Source organism: Pristiophorus japonicus, chromosome 20 (genome assembly GCF_044704955.1).
Source record: "Pristiophorus japonicus isolate sPriJap1 chromosome 20, sPriJap1.hap1, whole genome shotgun sequence".
NCBI classification, from domain to species: domain Eukaryota; kingdom Metazoa; phylum Chordata; class Chondrichthyes; family Pristiophoridae; genus Pristiophorus; species Pristiophorus japonicus.
In genome coordinates this window covers 14,551,832-14,571,306 of record NC_091996.1, presented here as the reverse complement: position 1 = coordinate 14,571,306, position 19,475 = coordinate 14,551,832, and positions in this window count along the sequence as shown.

Genomic DNA, 19,475 nt, shown 5'->3' with positions numbered 1-19,475 from the left:
TATGTGTCTATGTATTTGTTTATCTATATATATCTGTCTATGAAAGTATGTATCTATCTATGTGTGTATGTATCTATTTCTCTATGTATATTTTTATTTCTCTATGTATGTTGTATCTATGTATTTATATATCTTTGTATCTATCTGTCTATGTATGTGTTTATCTATATCAGGTAAAGTCAGAAGGTTGTGGGTTCGAGTCCCACTCCAAGGACTTGAGCACATAATCTATGCTGACACTCCAGTGCTGAGGGAGTGCTTCACTGTCGGAGGTGCCGTCTTTCAGATGAGACGATAAACAGAGGCCCCGTCTGCTCTCTCAGTGGACGTAAAAGATCCCATGGCCACTATTTCGAAGAGCTGGGGAATTATCCACGGTGTCCTGGCCAATATTTATGCCTCAATCAACATAATCAAAACAGATTATTTGCTCATTATCACATTGCTGTTTGTGGGAGTTTGCTTGTGTGCGAATTGGCTGCCGCATTTCCCACAACAACAGTGACTACACTCTAAAAGTACTTCATTGGCTGTAAAGCACTTTGAGACGTCCGTGGTCGTGAAAAGCGCTATATAAATGTAAGTCTTTCTTTGTATATGTCTCTGTCTATGACGTAGCTATTTATGTGTATATGTATCTATTTCTATGTGTACATTTTTATTTATGATTGTCTATGTATATACATTTCGATCTGTCTCTCTGTGTATGTATTTATAAGAACAAAAGAACATAAGAAATAGGAGCAGGAGTAGGCCATACGGCCCCTCGGGCCTACTCCGCCATTTAATACGATCATGGCTGATCTGATCATGGACTTCGCTCGACTTCCCTGCCCGCTCCCCATAACCCTTTAGTCCCTTATCGGTTAAGAAACTGTCTATCTCTGTCTTAAATTTATTCAATGTCCCGGCTTCCACAGCTCTCTAAGGCAGCGAATTCCACAGGTTTACAACCCTCTGAGAGAAGAAATTCCTCTTCATCTGTTTTAAATGGGCGGCCCCTTATTCTAAGATTTATGAGTCTATCTGTCTACAGTACAGCCTTGCTGTATTCAATTCAATAAATCAACATAATGAAGTTTTGTCATGGTCTCATTCCCCTGCATAAATCACCAATTAGTGCTACATTAGGGTCATTTAATGCAGACTCTCGATGGACTGAAGTTTCACTATCCTGACTATGCATCCCCCAATTCCATTTGTTTTTTAAATCCCCATTGACATTGATAGTGACAAGTCTATTGTCACTCCCGCTTTACAACGTTCAGTGTCGCATTGCATGACCTGAAATCTTTCAGAACCAGTCAGACACGGGAGACGAGAATTTCCCGGAACGTGCCAACACTCTAAGTATTAACATTTATTTTAAGAGTTCATTGAAATTCAATTTTTTCGCCTACATAACCGGGGCTGTCAAATTATAGAAGAAGCTTTCTTCTGTGATCTCGAGATTGTGATATTCATAAGCAGTGGTTGTACTGCTCTGCAGTTAACATTTGATTAATCTTTATATTTACTGTGCTTCGCAGTCCACTGGACTCCTATTACAGCCTCCGAGACAAATGTACTGTTGATTATTTTGCTAAACCGAATCGGAGAAAACATCTCGACAGAGGAAATAAGGTGGGCACCATCCAGGGTGGAACTGACAGTATTTTCAACCGTGATCACTGGAAATCTGAAATATAAGCAGAAATTGTTTTAAAAGCACAGCACGTCAGTCAGCTTCTGATAGATTAGTGTTTCTTGTGCTAACCTTCATCAGTCGAACGAGGTGTCCCTGCTGAAACGTTTCTCTAATCTTTATTAAAGCATTTTGAGCATTTTCTGCTCATAGGGTCAATTCAGTAAGGATACAAACTGGAGTAAATCTTTAGCACATTCACTCTGCACCATTTACAAATATAAGCAGGACCCTATCCTGTTGCTCAAGTGAGATGGAGGAGACGCTGGGGGCTGTAATTCAGGGCCCGGATAAGGCCCATTACCGCCGTTTTGCGGCAGCCATGCGACGGAATCGAGTGGCCGCCGCGTTTCAGTCCAACGGCCGCCACGATCCAAATTCACCTCGGGGACTTTTTGGGCGGTCCCCACTTTCGCCCTGCTGCTGCCGACTGCCCCAAGCGGGTCATCAAAGCCGCACCACCGCTCTCACGCACCTCCATCCCACTCCGCGCGAAATTTACCTCGACAAATCCACGAGCCGCCACTTTTTCTGTTGGTGCGCCTGTGCTTTTTGTGTGTGAACCATGGCAGCGTGGCGGCCCTTCAAGGGGAGGGCGCACTGCCGCGTCCGCCATGTTTTTTTTTTAAACCGGCTGACTTTCCGACCGGCCGGACAATTATGGGTCCCATGTTCAGCCGGGCCTCCAACAGGCAGCCCGGCAACACCCCTCCACCTCTTGGGCGCCAGACCGCTGGCCCGGCTGAAACCCTCCCCGGTGGCCCTGTGGCCGAACCTATAAAATCGCTGCTTCTCCCCCCTTTAAATGAGGGGAGAGATGCGGTGACGCAGACGCGCACTGATGTCACCTCCGCTCCGCCGCTGACTGACAGCGATGGAGAATCAGTCTCGCTCCCACTTCCACCCCTCACCAGCACTCACTGACGCACTTCCGCTCCCATTATGACCGGCTTCCGGTCCACTCCAAAAAAATGACCAAAGAGGTGAAAATGGATCAAGAGTCCACCTCGTCGGACCCGACGGTAAAAACATCTAAAAAAAAAGCTTTCTGTTGGGCCTGAATTTCAGCCCCGCTATTTTATAATGACATGAGTGTTACACCATGTAAAGTACAATGTATAATGTGCAGGACTTTGCAGAATACAGCCCCTACTAAAAAGAAAGACTTACATTTACATAGTGCCTTTCTCAACATTCAGGACATACCAAGGCACTTTACAGCCACTTTTACAATACATAAAAACACAAGGAATAGGAGCAGGAGTAGGCCTTATGGCCCCTCGAGCCTGCTCTGCCATTCAATAAGATCATGGCTGAACTTCTACTTCAACCCCACTTTCGCCCCTCCGATCTCCGTATCTCTTGATTCCTTTAGTGCCCCAGAATCTATCGATCTCAGTCTTAAATATATTCATTGACTGAACATCCACAGCCCTCTGGGGTAGAGAATTCCAAAGAATTCTAATACTTTTGAAGGTTGGTCACTGTTGTAATGTAGGAAACGCAATGGCCATTATGTGCACATAAACAACAATGATGTTGCAATATTGACCGTGATATTGGTTGAGGAACAAATATTGGCCAATATTTATTCCCTGCTCTTCTTCGAAATAGTGCCATGGGATTTTTTACGTTCACCCGAGAGGGTGGTTTAACGTCTCATCTGAAAGACAGTACCTCCAACAGTGTAGCATTCCCTTAATATTTCACTGGAAGTGTCAGCCTGGTCTCTGTGCTCAAGTCTCTGGATTGGGGACTTGAGCCCACAACCTTTGGACCCAGTGGCGAGAGTGCTACCTTTGATAGCTGAATGAACACTTCCATGATGGATAAAAATGATAGATGATGAAGGTCCTTCAATTCCAACTGGTCATGGAAACTGTACAAAGCACCTCTTTTATTAATAAAAAGAGCTGGAAATTCAGTCTTCTGCCGCCCCTCTTAGCGCCCCGGAGCGTCCAGCTTCCAGTGCCCCGCTGGGACATTCAGTGCTGGTATCGACAGGGGGCGGGGCAGGAACACCTGGGAGAGGTGAGCCGGTGTGTAACGTCCCTGGTTGACTCATAGCACTCCGTAGCCCCCCTGCTGGGAGCTGGGTGAAAGCGGGCGTTCCGAGCTGTAGCGGCTGCAGTCTAGTATGTAATGCCGACCTCTGGTAAGTGTCACTGTTTATTACATTTTTTTTTAGCGATTTATGTTGTGGTGGCGTGAGCTAAGTATTGGGAATGTTTTTGGTGTCCCCCCCCCCAGGCCTCTGTTACGGCGCTCCGAAGCTGGCTCTTTAGCTTGGGATTTTCCCATGTTCAGCCGGCCTAGCGCCCTAATGGAGGTGTGCAACGCCTTAGCGCCCCGCTCCAAACTGACGAATTATGCGGCAGAAGCAAACCATTTGCAGGTGCGAAATGTACGGCTCCGCCCGGGACACTGCCGTGATTGGGGCGCGAGTGAATTTCCACCCCATATTGTCGAATATAATGTGCTCTTGCTTGTAATCATGTGTTCTAAAAATCAAATACACACCGGTATATATATCAAACCACAATAATGACTCATAGAGAGATGTGCTTTGTGATATGAAAGCGTTCGGCGTACGATTTTGGTTTGTGATTTGTTTGGATATTCAGATGGCGAGAATGAAAAAGAAAGAGAGTCTTGCGTTCTCACCCTTCCCCTCGGCCTCCGTGTTATCTGAGAGCTTCGCACCAACCAGGCTTGTGAGTAATACAGCGTTCCATTTATTCTTCGTGAGGGTGACGGTTGTGAGGATGGGAGTGTGGTTCTGAATCTTCTGAAGCCCTGCAGTGTGGCTTAAGCAATTCGACTAAATCAAATTCATCATTGTCAGAATAAAGGGGACTGGACGAGTTCAGAGGGGACGTCCCCCGCAGATACTTCTCTTGCACCTCATGGGATGAGAGGGTATTGTGCTACGAGTAGAGATTGAGTAGGTTGGGCCTACACTCTCTGGAGTTTAGAAGAAGGAGAGGTGATCTCATTGAAACATATAGGGGCCAAAATTGAGGCCCGCCCCAAATGGGGCGCACCTACCATTTTTTAAAGTGTTTCCCCGTCCCAATCCATGGGGCAGAGAATCCGGAGAAATTCAGGACTTGGAAGTTTTTTTCCGGGCGGAGCGAAGTTGCGGAAGTGCAGGCGGGTCGGAACGGAGCGTCGCTGCAAGTCACCAGCGCTGCGCTGACACGTCACAACGTCCCTCCCCTTCGGTTAAAGGGGAGGGCCGCTGTGAACTCTGCAGCCACTTTAGTGGCAAACACTGGGCCACCAGGGAGGGTTTCAGCTGGGCCAGGATGCCTGTTGGCTGCCCGGCTGAACCTGGGGGCATAATTGTCGGCCGGACCTGGCAGTCGGCCGAAAATAAATAATAAAATGGAGGCGCCGGCAGCGCGCCCTCCCCTTTAAGGGCAGACGTGCCGCCCAGCCACACGCAGCTCCCCGCCGGGAAAAACTGTCAGTGGCACTGACCGGCGGCGGTGCCGATCCCGTGGGGCAATTTCCCGCGGGAGTCGGTCAATGGGTCGCCGCCGGTCAGTAAAAGGGTTGGCACGTGCCTGACGGGGGCGGCTAGACGGGCGGGGCAGTCCCGTACACCGCTCCAAAAATAAAGCGGGGCAATTTACAAAATGGCGGCCCCTCCGAGGGGTAAGTCCTTACCTTTCCGCTTTGTTCAATTGCTCACAGAAGTGTCCAGGAGATCCATCTTTAATTCCTGGTGTCTCCAGGGCAATCCCAGAGAGTTGGTAACTCTATACTGGTCACGGGCCGTGCGCACGGTCTGTGGGGACCATCGTGAGAGGATGCCTGTAATTCTCCATAATTAGTGACCTCCCAACAAAGTCGGGAACCGCATTGGCTCTGAAACTGATCAATTCTGAGAATGATGTTTCATTAGCAGGTCATTAATTACAGAGGAAAAAAAACAGGTATTTGCTGATTATTATTAATTGAAGAATTCCCACCTCAAAGTTTGCCGAGGAAATAAATATAGACATTGTCATAATGTCACAAATGATGGCGGCCTAGCCCACCATAGGGCCGATGCAAGAGTTGGCCGATCAACAAACTTGGCGGCCCCGCGCACTGCATGCCTCCCCTTTAAACAGCGCCCTGGGAGCAGATGTCCGGCAGCTTTGTGACCCGCGAAGCAATTTCCCCCACGGGGCATTAAGCGGCGTGAGGGTTCGCCAAGCATGCCGATGACATTATCACCGGTTACACAGCGTCCCGGGACACTAACCACGGGGCGCGGCGCTGCCGGGACAGCCCCTTAGAAACCTTCGGGATGCCCCCCTCCTCCCCCGACGGAAACTGCCTTGCGCCCCCCCCCCCCACCCCCACCGGAGGTGCTAAAGGGTCTATAAAAAGGGACACTTTTGCCCCAGTGGGTGGTTCCTGCTGTCATCGTCACTGAGCTTCTTGTGGTTCAGGAACTGGGGTGATGATGAACAGCCGGAGGTATTACCTGGGTGGCTCTCATCTGTCGGTACTTGAAGGCAGGCCATTTGGAGTAAGCCAAGTCTCAGTCCCCTCCCCCATAACAGAACAGTAAAATGGCTAATGGCAGTAGATTTATTTACACTGGGATGTCTGGCGTCGCCTTATATGATTTGAAGGGTGGTGGTATCTGGCCATAACTCCTGACCCCTCGCTATTTTTAGCCATCCTGCCACCGGCCTGCTTTTGGCAGCAATATGAGACCAGTACGCCTCCGGGCTCTCGCACTGGCCGACACCCCGAATACAGACGGACATGGCGGACTTTTCTTATTGGAAGACTTAGATGTTTTCGACCTCTATCAGGTAACTTATCCGACACATTCTTTGTAGCATTATAGTATTCATTATCCGCAGACGCCACTTAGCAGTCACGGAAACTTCCTTCCCCAAGTACCTGCAGTCAAATTGTGCCGATACTGCAGAATGGATGGAGGTTGCAGCAAGCACTGTAGAATCATAGAATCATAGAAATTTACAGCACGGAAGGAAACCATTTCGGCCCATCGTGTCTGTGCCGGCCGACAAAGAGCTATCCAGCTGAATCCCACTTTCCAGCTCTTGGTCCGTAGCCCTTAGGTTACGGCACTTCAGGTGCATATCCAAGTACTTTGTAAATGTGGTGAATATTGACCAGGACACCGGGAATAACTCCCCTGCTCTTCTTCCCTGCCTCTACCACCCTTTCAGGCAGTGAGTTCCAGAACCCCTTCTGGGCGAGAAGATTTCCCCTCAAATTCCCTCTAAACCTCTTACGAATTACTTTAAATCTATGTCCCTTAGTTATTGACCCCTCTGCTAAGGGAAATAGGTCCTTCCTATCCACTCTATCCAGGCCCCTCATAATTTTATATATCTCAATAAGGTCTCCCCTCAGCCTGCTCTGTTCCAAAGAAAACAACTCCAGCCTATCCAATCTTTCCTCATCGCTAAAGTTCTCCAGTCCTGGCAACATCCTCGCAAATCTCCTCTGCACCCTCTCTAGTGCAATCACATCTTTCCTGTAATGTGGTGACCAGAACTGCACGCAGTACTCCAGCTGTGGCCTAACCAGTGTTTTATACAGCTCAGGCATAACCGCCCTACTTGACATGGCCATGTGTTAACAAAGACACTAACCAGCAGAATTTTCCAGCTCTGGTTTGTCTCAGGACTTGATCTTTCAGGTTCTCAGTGAAAACACCCGTGACACATTAACAACAACTTGTGTTTATAACAATATATCAGATATCTCAAGGTACTTTACAGAGGAATCAAAAAGGGATTGTACAGTGTCAGCTGTGGCTCAGTGGGCAGCACACTTGCCCCTGAGTCAGAAGGTTGTGGGTTCAAGTCCCACTCCAGGGACTTAGCACATAAATCTATGCTAGTGCTGCACTGTCGGAGGTGCCGTCTTTTGGATGAGGCATTTAACCAAGCCCTGTCTCCTCTCTCAGGTGGATGTAAAAGATCCCATGGCACTATTTCGAAGAAGAGCAGGGGGAGTTATCCCCGGTGTCCTGGCCAATATTTTTTCCCTCAATCAACATAACAAAAACACATTATTTGGTCATTATCACATTGCTGTTTGTGGGAGCTTGCTGTGCGCAAATTGGCTGCCACGTTTCCCACATTACAACAGTGACTACACTCCAAAAGTACTTCATTGACTGTAAACCGCTTTGTGACACCTGGTGGTCGTGAAAGCTGTGATATAAATGCAAATCTTTCATCTTTCTGGATCCTACATAGAACGTACAGCACGGCAACAGGCCATTAGCCCAACAGGTCCGTGTTGGCATGCTTCACACCAGCTCCCTCCCACCCCTCTTCATGTAAGCCTATCAGCATATCCTTCTATTCCTTTCTCCCTCATGTGTTTATCTGTTATCTGCGCTAAGGTGGGCGACAGATTAGGAGAGACGACTGAAGGCCAGATCAAAAAGCTAGACTTTCAGGATGTTTTTGAAGGAGTATAGAAAAGGAGAGGGCGCAGGTGGGGGAGTTCCAGAGAGTAGGGTCAAGGCAATTCAAAGCTGTGCCTCCAATGGTGGGTGAATGGAGGGGGGGGGGGGAAGAGGGGGTGTCAGAGGACAACAGTAGTTTATTCTAATGTGCTTCTTTTACAATTGCCATCTGTCTCCCTAGTTTGCTGTGTTCTCCTCATACTCAGCCCCCATCCATCTGTAATGGCTGCCCCCTCCACCCTCTATTCATATTCTCTTACATTACACACAATTGACAGAGCTAATGACTACATGGCCATATCACTATCTCTGTAATCTCCTCCAGCCCCACAACCCCCCCCCGAGATGTCTGCGCTCCTCTAACTCTGCCCTCTTGAGCACCCCTGATAATAATCGCTCAACCATCAGTGACCGTGCCTTCTGTTGCCTGGGCCCCAAGCTCTGGAACTCCCTCCCTAAACCTCTCTGCCTCTCTTTCCTCCTTCAAGTCACTCCTTAAAACCTACTTCAAGCTTTTGGTCACCTGCCCTAATTTCTCCTTATACGGCTCGGTGTCCAATTTTTAATCTCCCGTCAAGTGCCTTGGGACTTTTCAGTATGTTAAAGGCACTGTATAAATAGTTGTTGTTGCTATTATTGTACTTCACCAGACAGCTCTCACTCGCAGTGCTGTGCTGTTGTTGCAGCTGGAGAATGGAACCCTTCGCAAGCCGATCTCGGGCAATGAGCGGGACGGTGAAAGTGACCTCCCCGTCATTCCTGACAAGATGATGCCGGTCTACCCGAGGTTGGGCCTCAACCCCCGACAGTCCTCCGTACAGCTCTCCAGAACGATCCGCAACTCCGCTTCATCCAGTCCCTCACACAGGTCATTGGGATTGACAAGCAGGGAATCGGCGGGTTCGGCAATGGGGAGGACAGGGAAGCTGCCTTTAGCGGTAGACAAGCACCCCAACACCAGAAAGGTAGGGACACGGGAATTACGCTCAACTCACTGAAAATAACTGCACTTGGAGCAGAAAGTCTGGTCGTTGGGTGGTGGGAGGGTGCAGTGTGATGATCAACAACAACAACTTGCATTTATATAGCGCCTTTAACGTAATACAACGTCCCGAGGTGCTTCACAGAAGCAAAATCTGACACCGATCCACATAATGAGATACAAGGGCAGGTGACCATCATCATTATCATAGGCAGTCCCTCGGAATCGAGGAAGACTTGCTCCCACTCCCAAAGTGACGGCTGAACAGTCCGATACGAGAGCCACAGACCCTGTTAGAGGTGGGACAGACATTCGTCGGGGGAAGGGGTCGGTGGGGCTGGTTTGCCGCGCGCTCCTTCCGCTGCCTGCGCCTGGCCTCTTCACGCTCTTTGCGTTGAGACTCGAAGAGCTCAACGCCCTCCCGGATGCACTTTCTCCACCTCGGGTGGTCTTCGGCAAGGGTCTCCCAGGAGTCAGTGGTGATGTCGCACTTTACCAGCGAGGCTTTGAGGGTGTTCTTATAACGTTTCCGCTGTCCTCCTTTGGCTCGTTTACCATGAAGGTGCTCCGCATAAAGCATTTGCGTAGAGAGTCTCGTATCTGGCATGCGAACTATGTGGCCTGCCCAGTGAAGCTGATCGAGTGTGGTCTGTGCTTCAATACTGGGGATGTTAGCCTGGACGAGGACACTGATGTTGGTGCACCTGTCCTCCCAGGGGATTTGCAGGAGACATCCTTGGTGATATATCTCCAGTGACTTGAGGTGCCTTCTATACATCGTCCATGCCTCAGATCCATACAGGAAGGCAGGTATTACTACAGCCCTGTAGACCAAAACCTTGGTCAAAGAGGTAGATTATAAGGAGTGTCTTGAAGGAGGAAAGAGAGGCAGAGAGGTTTAGGAAAGGAATTCCAGAGCTTACAGCCTGGGCAGCTGAATGCACGGCCACTGTAATGTATTTCCATTATGGGTTCCTTGCTTAAGAATTCATAGCAACACATTGCTATAAGAGCTAGTTGGCTTATTAACGAAGGTTTAACAATCACACTACACATTACCAGTTCATCCACTAGGCTCACAACTGCATACCTCATCGTGGATGACCTCGACCCAACCGACTGTGGTTTTATTGAGTCTTGTGAACATCACATGACTGGCTAAGCCACTCATAATGCAACAGCTCTACAGACCTGTGAGCATACTCATAGGTGCATACATTACAGCCACCAATAGTGGAGCGGCTAAATTCAGGGATAAAGGACTGCTCATTCCTGTATCAAATGCATGTTCGGTGCAATTGTCTCTCCATAAGAGTTCAATTAATGTGATTGACTTTCGGGCACTACTTACAAATACCATATTCCACAGAAAGATCAGCCAGGGAATTCTTCCTGAACAAATCTGTGATGTCGCAACACATAATAATCAGGTGACTCTTTCCATACTCTCTGTGCACAGAGTTAAACCACGATTTGTGCCCAATGTTCTTCAGTGAAATGCGACTTTTGAAAAGTAATTAGACTATATTTTATGCCTTAACTCATTATTTAAGAAAGACTTGCATTTATATAGCGCCTTTCACGACCACCAGACATTTCAAAGCGCTTTACAACCAATGAATTCCTTTTGGAGTGTAGTCACTGTTGCAATGTGGGAAATGCGGCAGCCAATTTGCACACAGCAAGCTCCCGCAAACAGCAATGTGATAATGACCAGATAATCTGTTTTTGTTATGTTCAATGAGGGAAAAATATTGGCCAGGACACCGGGGATAACTCCCCTGCTGTTCTTTGAAATAGTGCTGTGGGATCTTTTACATCCACCTGAGAGAGCAGACAGGGCCTCGGTTTAATGTCTCATCCAAAAGACGGCACCTCCGCAGTGCGGCACTCCCTCAGCACTGCACTGGAGTGTCAGCCTGGATTAATGTGTTCAAGTTCCTGGAGTGGGACTTGAATCCACAATCTTCAAGTCCCACTTGAACCAATTGAACATATAGAAATATTGCACTGAAGTAATAATCCTATGTTTATAACACACTGCAGCACTGTTAGAGTTAGACAGCAAATACGAGGGCCCAAAACAAAGAAACATAGGAAATAGGTGCAGGAGTAGGCCATTCGGCACTTCGAGCCTGCACCGCCATTCAATGAGTTCATGGCTGAACATGCAACTTCAGTACCCCATTCCTGCTTTCTCTCCATACCCCTTGATCCCCCTAGTAGTAAGGACTACATCTAACTCCTTTTTGAATATATTTAGTGAATTGGCCTCAACAACTTTCTGTGGTAGAGAATTCCACAGGTTCACCACTCTCTGGGTGAAGAAGTTTCTCCTCATCTCGGTCCTAAATGGCTTACCCCTTATCCTTAGACTGTCACCCCTGGTTCTGGACTTCCCCAACATTGGGAACAATGTTCCTGCATCTAACCTGTCTAAACCCGTCAGAATTTTAAACGTTTCTATGAGATCCCCTCTCATTCTTCTGAACTCCAGTAAATACAAGCCCAGTTGATCCAGTCTTTCTAGATATGTCAGTCCCGCCATCCTGGGAATCAGTCTGGTGAACCTTCGCTGCACTCCCTCAATAGCAAGAATGTCCTTTCTCAAGTTAGGAGACCGAAACTGTACACAGTACTCCAGGTGTGGCCTCACCAAGGCCCTGTACATCTGTAATAATACCTCTCTGCCCCTGTACTCAAATCCCCTCGCTATGAAGGCCAACATGCCATTTGCCTTCTTAACCGCCTGCTGTACCTGCATGCCAACCTTCAATGACTGATGTACCATGACACCCAGGTCTCGTTGCACCTCCACTTTTCCTAATCTGTCACCATTCAGATAATAGTCTGTCTCTCTGTTTTTACAACCAAAGTGGACAAGCTCACATTTATCCACATTATACTTCATCTGCCATGCATTTGCCCACTCTGCTAACCTATCCAAGTCACTCTGCAGCCTCACAGCATCCTCCTCGCAGCTCACACTGCCATCCAACTTAGTGTCATCCGCAAATTTGGAGATACTACATTTAATCCCCTCATCTAAATCATTAATGTACAGAGTAAACAGCTGGGGCCCCAGCACAGAAGCTTGCGGTACCCCACTAGTCACTGCCTGCCTATCTGAAAAGTGCCCATTTACTCTTACTCTTTGCTTCCTGTCTGCCAACCAGTTCTCAATCCATGTCAGCACACTACCCCCAATCCCATGTGCTTTAACTTTGCACATTAATCTCTTGTGTTGGACCTTGTCGAAAGCCTTCTGGTTCTCCCTTGTCCACTCTACTGGAAACATCCTCAAAAAATTCCAGAAGATTTGTCAAGCATGATTTCCCTTTCACAAATCCATGCTGACTTGGACCTATCATGTCACCACTTTCCAAATATGCTGCTATGACATCCTTAATAATTGATTCCATCATTATACCCACTACCGATGTCAGGCTGACCGGTCTATAATTCCCTGTTTTCTCTCTCCCTCCTTTTTTAAAAAGTGGGGTTACATTGGCTCCCTCCACTCCATAGGAACTGATCCAGAGTCTATGGAATGTTGGAAAATGACTGTCAGTGCATCCGCTATTTCCAAGGCCACCTCCTTAAGTACTCTGGGATGCAGAACATCAGGCCCTGGGGATTTATCGGCCTTCAATCCCATCAATTTCCCCAACACAATTTCCCGACTAATAAGGATTTCCCTCAGTTCCTCCTTCTTACTAGACCCTCTGACCCCTTTTATATCCGGAAGGTTGTTTGTGTCCTCCTTAGTGAATACTGAACCAAAGTACTTGTTCAATTGATCTGCCATTTATTTGTTCCCAGTTATGACTTCCCCTGATTCTGACTGCAGGGGACCAATGTTTATCTTCACTAACCTTCTTCTCTTTACATATCTATAGAAGCTTTTGCAGTCCATTTTAATGTTCCCTGCAAGCTTCCTCTCGTACTCTATTTTCGCTGCCCTAATCAAACGCTTTGTCCTCCTCTGCTGAGTTCTAAATTTCTCCCAGTCCCCTGGTTCGCTGCTATTTCACTTCCTTGGCTTTAATATTATCCCTGATTTCCCTTGATAGCCACAGTTGAGCCACCTTCCCTTTTTTATTTTTACGCCAGACAGGGATGTACAATTGTTGTAGTTCATCCATGCGGTTTCTAAATGTCTGCCATTGCCCATCCACTGTCAACCCCTCATTCGCCAATCTATCCTAGCCAATTCATGCCTCATACCTTCAAAGTTACCCTTCTTTAAGTTCTGGACCATGGTCTCTGAATTAACTGTTTTCTTCTCCATCCTAATGTAGAATTCCACCATATTATGGTCACTTCCTCAAGGGGCCTCGCACAATGAGATTGTTAATTAATCCTCTCTCATTACACAACACCCAGTCTAAGATGGCCTCCCCCTTAGTTGGTTCCTCGACATATTGGTCTAGAAAACCATCCCTTATGCACTCCAGGAAATCCTCCTCCACCGTATTGCTTCCAGTTTGGTTAGCCCAATCTATATGCATATTAAAGTCACCCATGATAACTGCTGCACCTTTATTGCATGCACCCCTAATTTCCTGTTTGATGCCCTCCCCAACATCACTACTACTGTTTGGAGGTCTGTAAACAACTCCCACTAGCCCTTTGGTATTCCGTAGCTCCACCCATACCGATTCCATATCATCCAAGCTAATGTCTTTCCTTACAATTGTATTAATTTCCTCTTTAACCAGCAACGCCACCCCGCCTCCTTTTCCTTTCTGTCTATCCTTCCTAAATGTTGAATACCCTTGGATGTTGAACACCCAGCCTTGGTCATCCTGGAGCCATGTCTCCGTGATGCCAACCACATCGTATCCGTTAACTGCTATCTGCACAGTTAATTCGTCCACCTTATTCCGAATACTCCTCGCATTGAGGCACAGAGCTTTCAGGTTTGCCTTTTTATTATACTTTGACCCTTTAGAATATTGCTGTAAAGTGGCCCTTTTTGTTTTTTGCCTTGGGTTTCTCTGCCCTCCACTTTTACTCAACTCCTTTCTGTCTTTTGCTTCTGTCTCCATTTTGTTTCCCTCTGTCTCCCTGCATTGGTTCCCACCCCCCCTGCCATATTAGTTTAACTCCTCCCCAACAGCACTAGCAAACACTACTCCTAGGACATTGGTTCCGGTCCTGGCTAGGTGCAGACCGTCCGGTTTGTACTGGTCCCACCTCCCCCAGAACTGGTTCCAATGCCCCAGGAATTTGAATCCCTCCCTGTTGCACCACTGCTCAAGCCACGTATTCATCTGCGCTATCCTGCGATTCCTACTCTGACTAGCACGTGGCACTGGTAGCAATCCCGAGATTGGGCCTAAATCCCACTCCAGAGACTTGAGCACATAAATCTAGGCTGACACTCCAGTGCAGTGGTGAGGGAGTGCTGCACCGTTAGTGGTGCTGTCTTTTGGATGAGACGTTAAACCGAGGCCCCATCTGCCCTCTCAGGTGGACGTAAAAGATCCCACAACACTATTTCAAAGGCGAGCAAGGGGAGTTATCCCCGGTGTTCTGGCCAATATTCATCCCTTAATCAACATAACAAAAACAGATTATCTGGTCATTATCACAATGCTGTTTGTGGGAGCTTACTGTGCCCAAATTAGCTGCCATGTTTCCCACATTACAACAGTGACTACACTCCAAAAGTACTTAATTGGCTGTAGTCTAGGGGTACTGAGGACAATTGTATCACCTCTACCGCCACCTCTGTTTTCCCTAACTCAGCCCAGACCAGGGATCAAGCCTGTGGTCTGAATGGCTCATTTGACATTATGCAGTGCGTGTACTCACTGAGCCAATGGGACACTAGTACTGTCATTCTGCTTAAACGTTGAAACAGAGTAACTCTAAATATGATTTTTTTTTAAGATTGAAGTATCCCGCCCTCTGCAAGACTTCCGGAAGATTCTGCGGGCTGACTGCCATTCCAACGTACATATCACAATGCTGTATCTCGGGACTGGGATAAAGATTCCCTCTCAGAACACTGATCTTCGAGATGAACTGAAGGTGTTTCAGCAGATCTGTGGAGCAGAGAATATCTGTGTGTACAAGGGACATCTTACTCGTAGAGGTAGGATTAGGTCTGGCATGCTGTGCCTTCAAGCTCACTGACTGTCGACTGAACTTCAGCCAGTCTTGGTGCTTAAATCCATTCATCAGCAATTCCCTATAGGAACATAGGAACAGGAGGAGGCCATTCAGCCCCTCGAGCCTGTTCCGCCATTCAATGAGATCACGGCTGATCTGCGATATAACTCCATGTACTCATCTTTGGTCCATATCCCTTAATACCTTTGCTTAACAAAATCTATCAATCTATCATCAATTGCCGTTAGCAAAGAGAGTTCCAAACTTCTACCACCCGTTGTGTGTAGAAGTGTTTCCTAATGTCACTCCTGAAAGGCCTGGCTCTAATTTTTAAACCATGTTCCCAATCCTAGAATCCCCAACCAGCAGAAATAGTTTCTCTCTACCTACTCTACATGTTCCCCCTAATATCTTGAAAACATTGATCAGATCACCCCTTAATCTTCTAAATTCCTGGGATCAACCCTAGTTTGTGTAATCTCTCCTCGTAATTTAACCCTTGAAGTCCGGGTATCATTCTGGTAAACCTACGCTGCACTCCCTCCAAGGCCAATATATCCTTCCTAAGGTGTGGTGCCCAGAACTGTAGGAAGATATCTACTAATTAAGTTTTCTTCCAAACTCTCTCGCTTCTGCTCTTGAAGGCTCTGTGGTACAGTTGCCAAAAGCCCCCTGGTACCTTGCCTAAGTGGCTTTGCATGAGCCTTGGCAAGGAGGGTGTTATGCAGGGAGAACAGCTACTTGGGAGAGGGCTGACAGTGACCATGGGGGTCCTTGCAGCTGAGCGCAATTGTGTCCTCGCCAAACACCTACACGTGTGCGCTTTACAGCACACACCGTTGGATTCACCTTGCCCAGTGTTGCTTGGAACATGTATTCTCTTTCTTCACTGTATGAGTTGGACAGTCTCAACCCAGACCCCAGTGGGCATAGGCCCAGAGCATAAAGCTGCCCCTAATTCAGTATTAATTGGTAATATCATTCAGCGAGGTGAAAACAACAACAACAACAACAACTTGTATTATATAGCACCTTTAATGTAGTGCAATGTCCCAAGGCGCTTCACAGGAGTATTATGAGATGTAAAAATTTGACACCGAGCCGCATAAGTAGAAATTAGTGCAGGTGACCAAAAGCTTGGTCAAAGAGGGAGGTTTTAGGAGCGTCTTGAAGGAGGAAAGAGAGATGGAGAGGTTTAGGCAGGGAGTTCCAGAGTTTGGGGCCTAGGCAACAGAAGGCATGGCCACCAATGGTTGAGTGATTATAATCAAGGATGCTCAAGAGGGCAGAATTAGAGGAGCGCAGACATCTCGGGGGATTGTGGGGCTGGAGGAGATTCATATCATCATAGGTGGTCCCTCGAACGAGGATGACTTGCTTCCACGAGTTAACAGATGTTTCAATGCTGGACCCGATGTTCCAGTCCTGAACTCCAGCTGAAGGGGGGGGAAGATGCCTGTGTGTGAATGTTTTTAACGTGTGGTGACCGTTGCACATCAGCCACCACACGGGCTTGATAGAGCTCAGCCTTTATCCAGTGACAAGGGTTAACCAGGATGACTGGAGACCTGCTCTGCTGCACGGACCTAGTGCATACACATATCACAGTGTGGGCTGGCCCGTGCTGTCCCTGGGCCCTCGGCTCATCTGGGCCCCGTACCCTCATTCGCTACACCTCCACCACGATTTCTCTCCGCTCCTCCGCCACAAAAACATTCACCGCACCTCCGCCATGATCTTTCTCCGCACCTCCGCAGAGGGGCGAGGCCATGGAAGGATTTTTAAATAAGGATGAGAATTTTGAAATCGAGGTATTGCTTAACCGGAAGCCAATATAGGTCACCGAGCACAGGGGTGATGGGTGAGCGAGACTTGGTGCGAGTTAGGACATGGGCTGCCGAGTTTTGGATCACCTCTAGTTTACGTAGAATGTGGGAGGCCAGCCAGAAGTGCGTTGGAATAGTCAAGTCTAGACATAACACAAGCAACATGAGGGCTTCAGCAGCGGATGAGCTGAGGCAAGGGCAGAGACGGGCGATGTTACGGGCGGTGGTCTTTGTTATGTTGCGGATATGTGGTCGAAAGCTCATTTCAGGGTCAAATATGACACCAAGGTTGTGAACAGTCTGGATGGTTGGTGTGAGAAATGGAGAAGGTACAGAAATACAGGAGCAGATATTCAGCCTACCACCCGGGGTCCAAAACTGGCATTGTGGAGCGATTGTTAACGAAATCGCCTAATTTTCCTTTCCACAACGTGAGTTTTACATGTGGGTGGTAAGATGATCATCTACCCCACTAGGGGCTGCCTTTCCGAAGTTGGGGTCAAGGCACTTTGTTGGGGCAAAGCAGAGAGAGCTTTACTCTTCAGCTGGCTGATCTGGAAATGCTTGATACTGACACGAAGTGGCTCGAATAGAGAAACATTCCAACACTAACAACCCTCAACTCGATGACTCCCAAAATACCTCCAATTGTTTTATTACCTTAACAAAGGGAATCCAATCACCTGATCATTTTAGTCAGAGTGAGAGTGTTGAATTATAGGCAGTTTAATGCAGTGGAGTTGTGTACATTTCGGGCGAGATTGGTATTGTGTAAACTGATCTAACTCAGGGACCTTAGAGCAGAGACCCTCACTGGTATACTGTCTATGTACATAGATAGCTGCTGCTGAAAATTTTGAGGCAGCCTCTTGGCTATGGACACTTGAACAAAGTCACTATTACCAGTAAAACCTTAACAAAAAAATGGAATGATTTTAATAGAAGTGACAAGAGAGAAGTAATCGGTTGGCATGCAGGTACAGCAGGCGGTTAAAGTAAATGGCATGTTGGCCTTCATAGCGAGGGGATTTGAGTACAGGGCCAGGGAGGTGTTGCTACAGTTGTACAGGGCTTTGGTGAGGCCACACCTGGAGTATTGTGTACAGTTTTGGTCTCCTAACTTGAGGAAGGACATTCTTGCTATTGAGGGAGTGCAGCGAAGGTTCACCAGACTGATTCCCGGGATGGCGGGACTGACATATCAAGAAAGACTGGATCAACTGGGCTTGTATTCACTGGAGTTCAGAAGAATGAGAGGGGACCTCATAGAAACATATAAAATTCTGACGGGGTTAGACAGGTTAGATGCAGGAAGAATGTTCCCAATGTTGGGGAAGTCCAGAACCAGAGGTCACAGTCTAAGGATAAGGGGTAAGCCATTTAGGACCGAGATGCGGAGAAACTTTTTCACCCAGAGAGTGGTGAACCTGTGGAATTCTCTACCACAGAAAGTTGTTGAGGCCAATTCACTAAATATATTCAAAAAGGAGTTAGATGTAGTCCTTACTACTAGGGAGATCAAGGGGTACGGCGAGAAAGCAGGAATGGGGTGCTGAAGTTGCATGTTCAGCCATGAACTCATTGAATGGCGGTGCAGGCTTGAAGGGCCGAATGGCCTACTCCTGCACCTATTTTCTATGTTTCTATGTAACACACTATCCACCTGCCTCTGAGACTGTGTTGAAATCCAGCCTGATATAAGTTAAAGTCCCCTCTGGTTGCAAGGAACCAGCCATTTCCAGCACTTCCCAATAGGCATGGACCCACAGTGCAAAACTTGCCCTAATATGGCACTACTCAGCCATATCACGTGCAATATGAGAGAGGTCACATGGGCGGCTGGTGTGGAAGGTGGAGATACGTTCCATTGAAAGAATAAAGAAAGACTAGGATTTATATAGCCCCTTTCCCAACCACCGGACATCTCGAAGCACTTTACAGACAATTAATTACTTTTGGAGTGTAGTTACTGTTGTAATGTGGGAAACGCGGCATCCAATTTGCGCTCTGCAAGCTCCCACAAACAGCAATGTGATAATGACCAGATAATCTGTTTTTTGTTATATTGATTGAGGGTTAAATATTGGCCAGGACACCGGGGATAACTCCCCTGCCCTTCTGCGAAATATTGTCGTGGGGTCTTTTACGTCCACTAGGACAGGTGACCAAAAGCCTGGTCAAGGAGGTAGATTATAAGGAGCGTCTCAAAAGAGGAAAGAGAGGTAGAGAGGCGGAGAGGTTTAGGCAGGGAATTCCAGAGTTTAGGTCCTAGGCACGGCCACCAGTGGTGAAGTGACTAAATTCAGGGATAAAGAGTATGCTCTTCTTCCAAATATTGCCATGGGATCTTTTACATCTTCCTGAGAGAGCAGACAGGGCCTCAGTTTAATGTCTCATCCAAAAGAC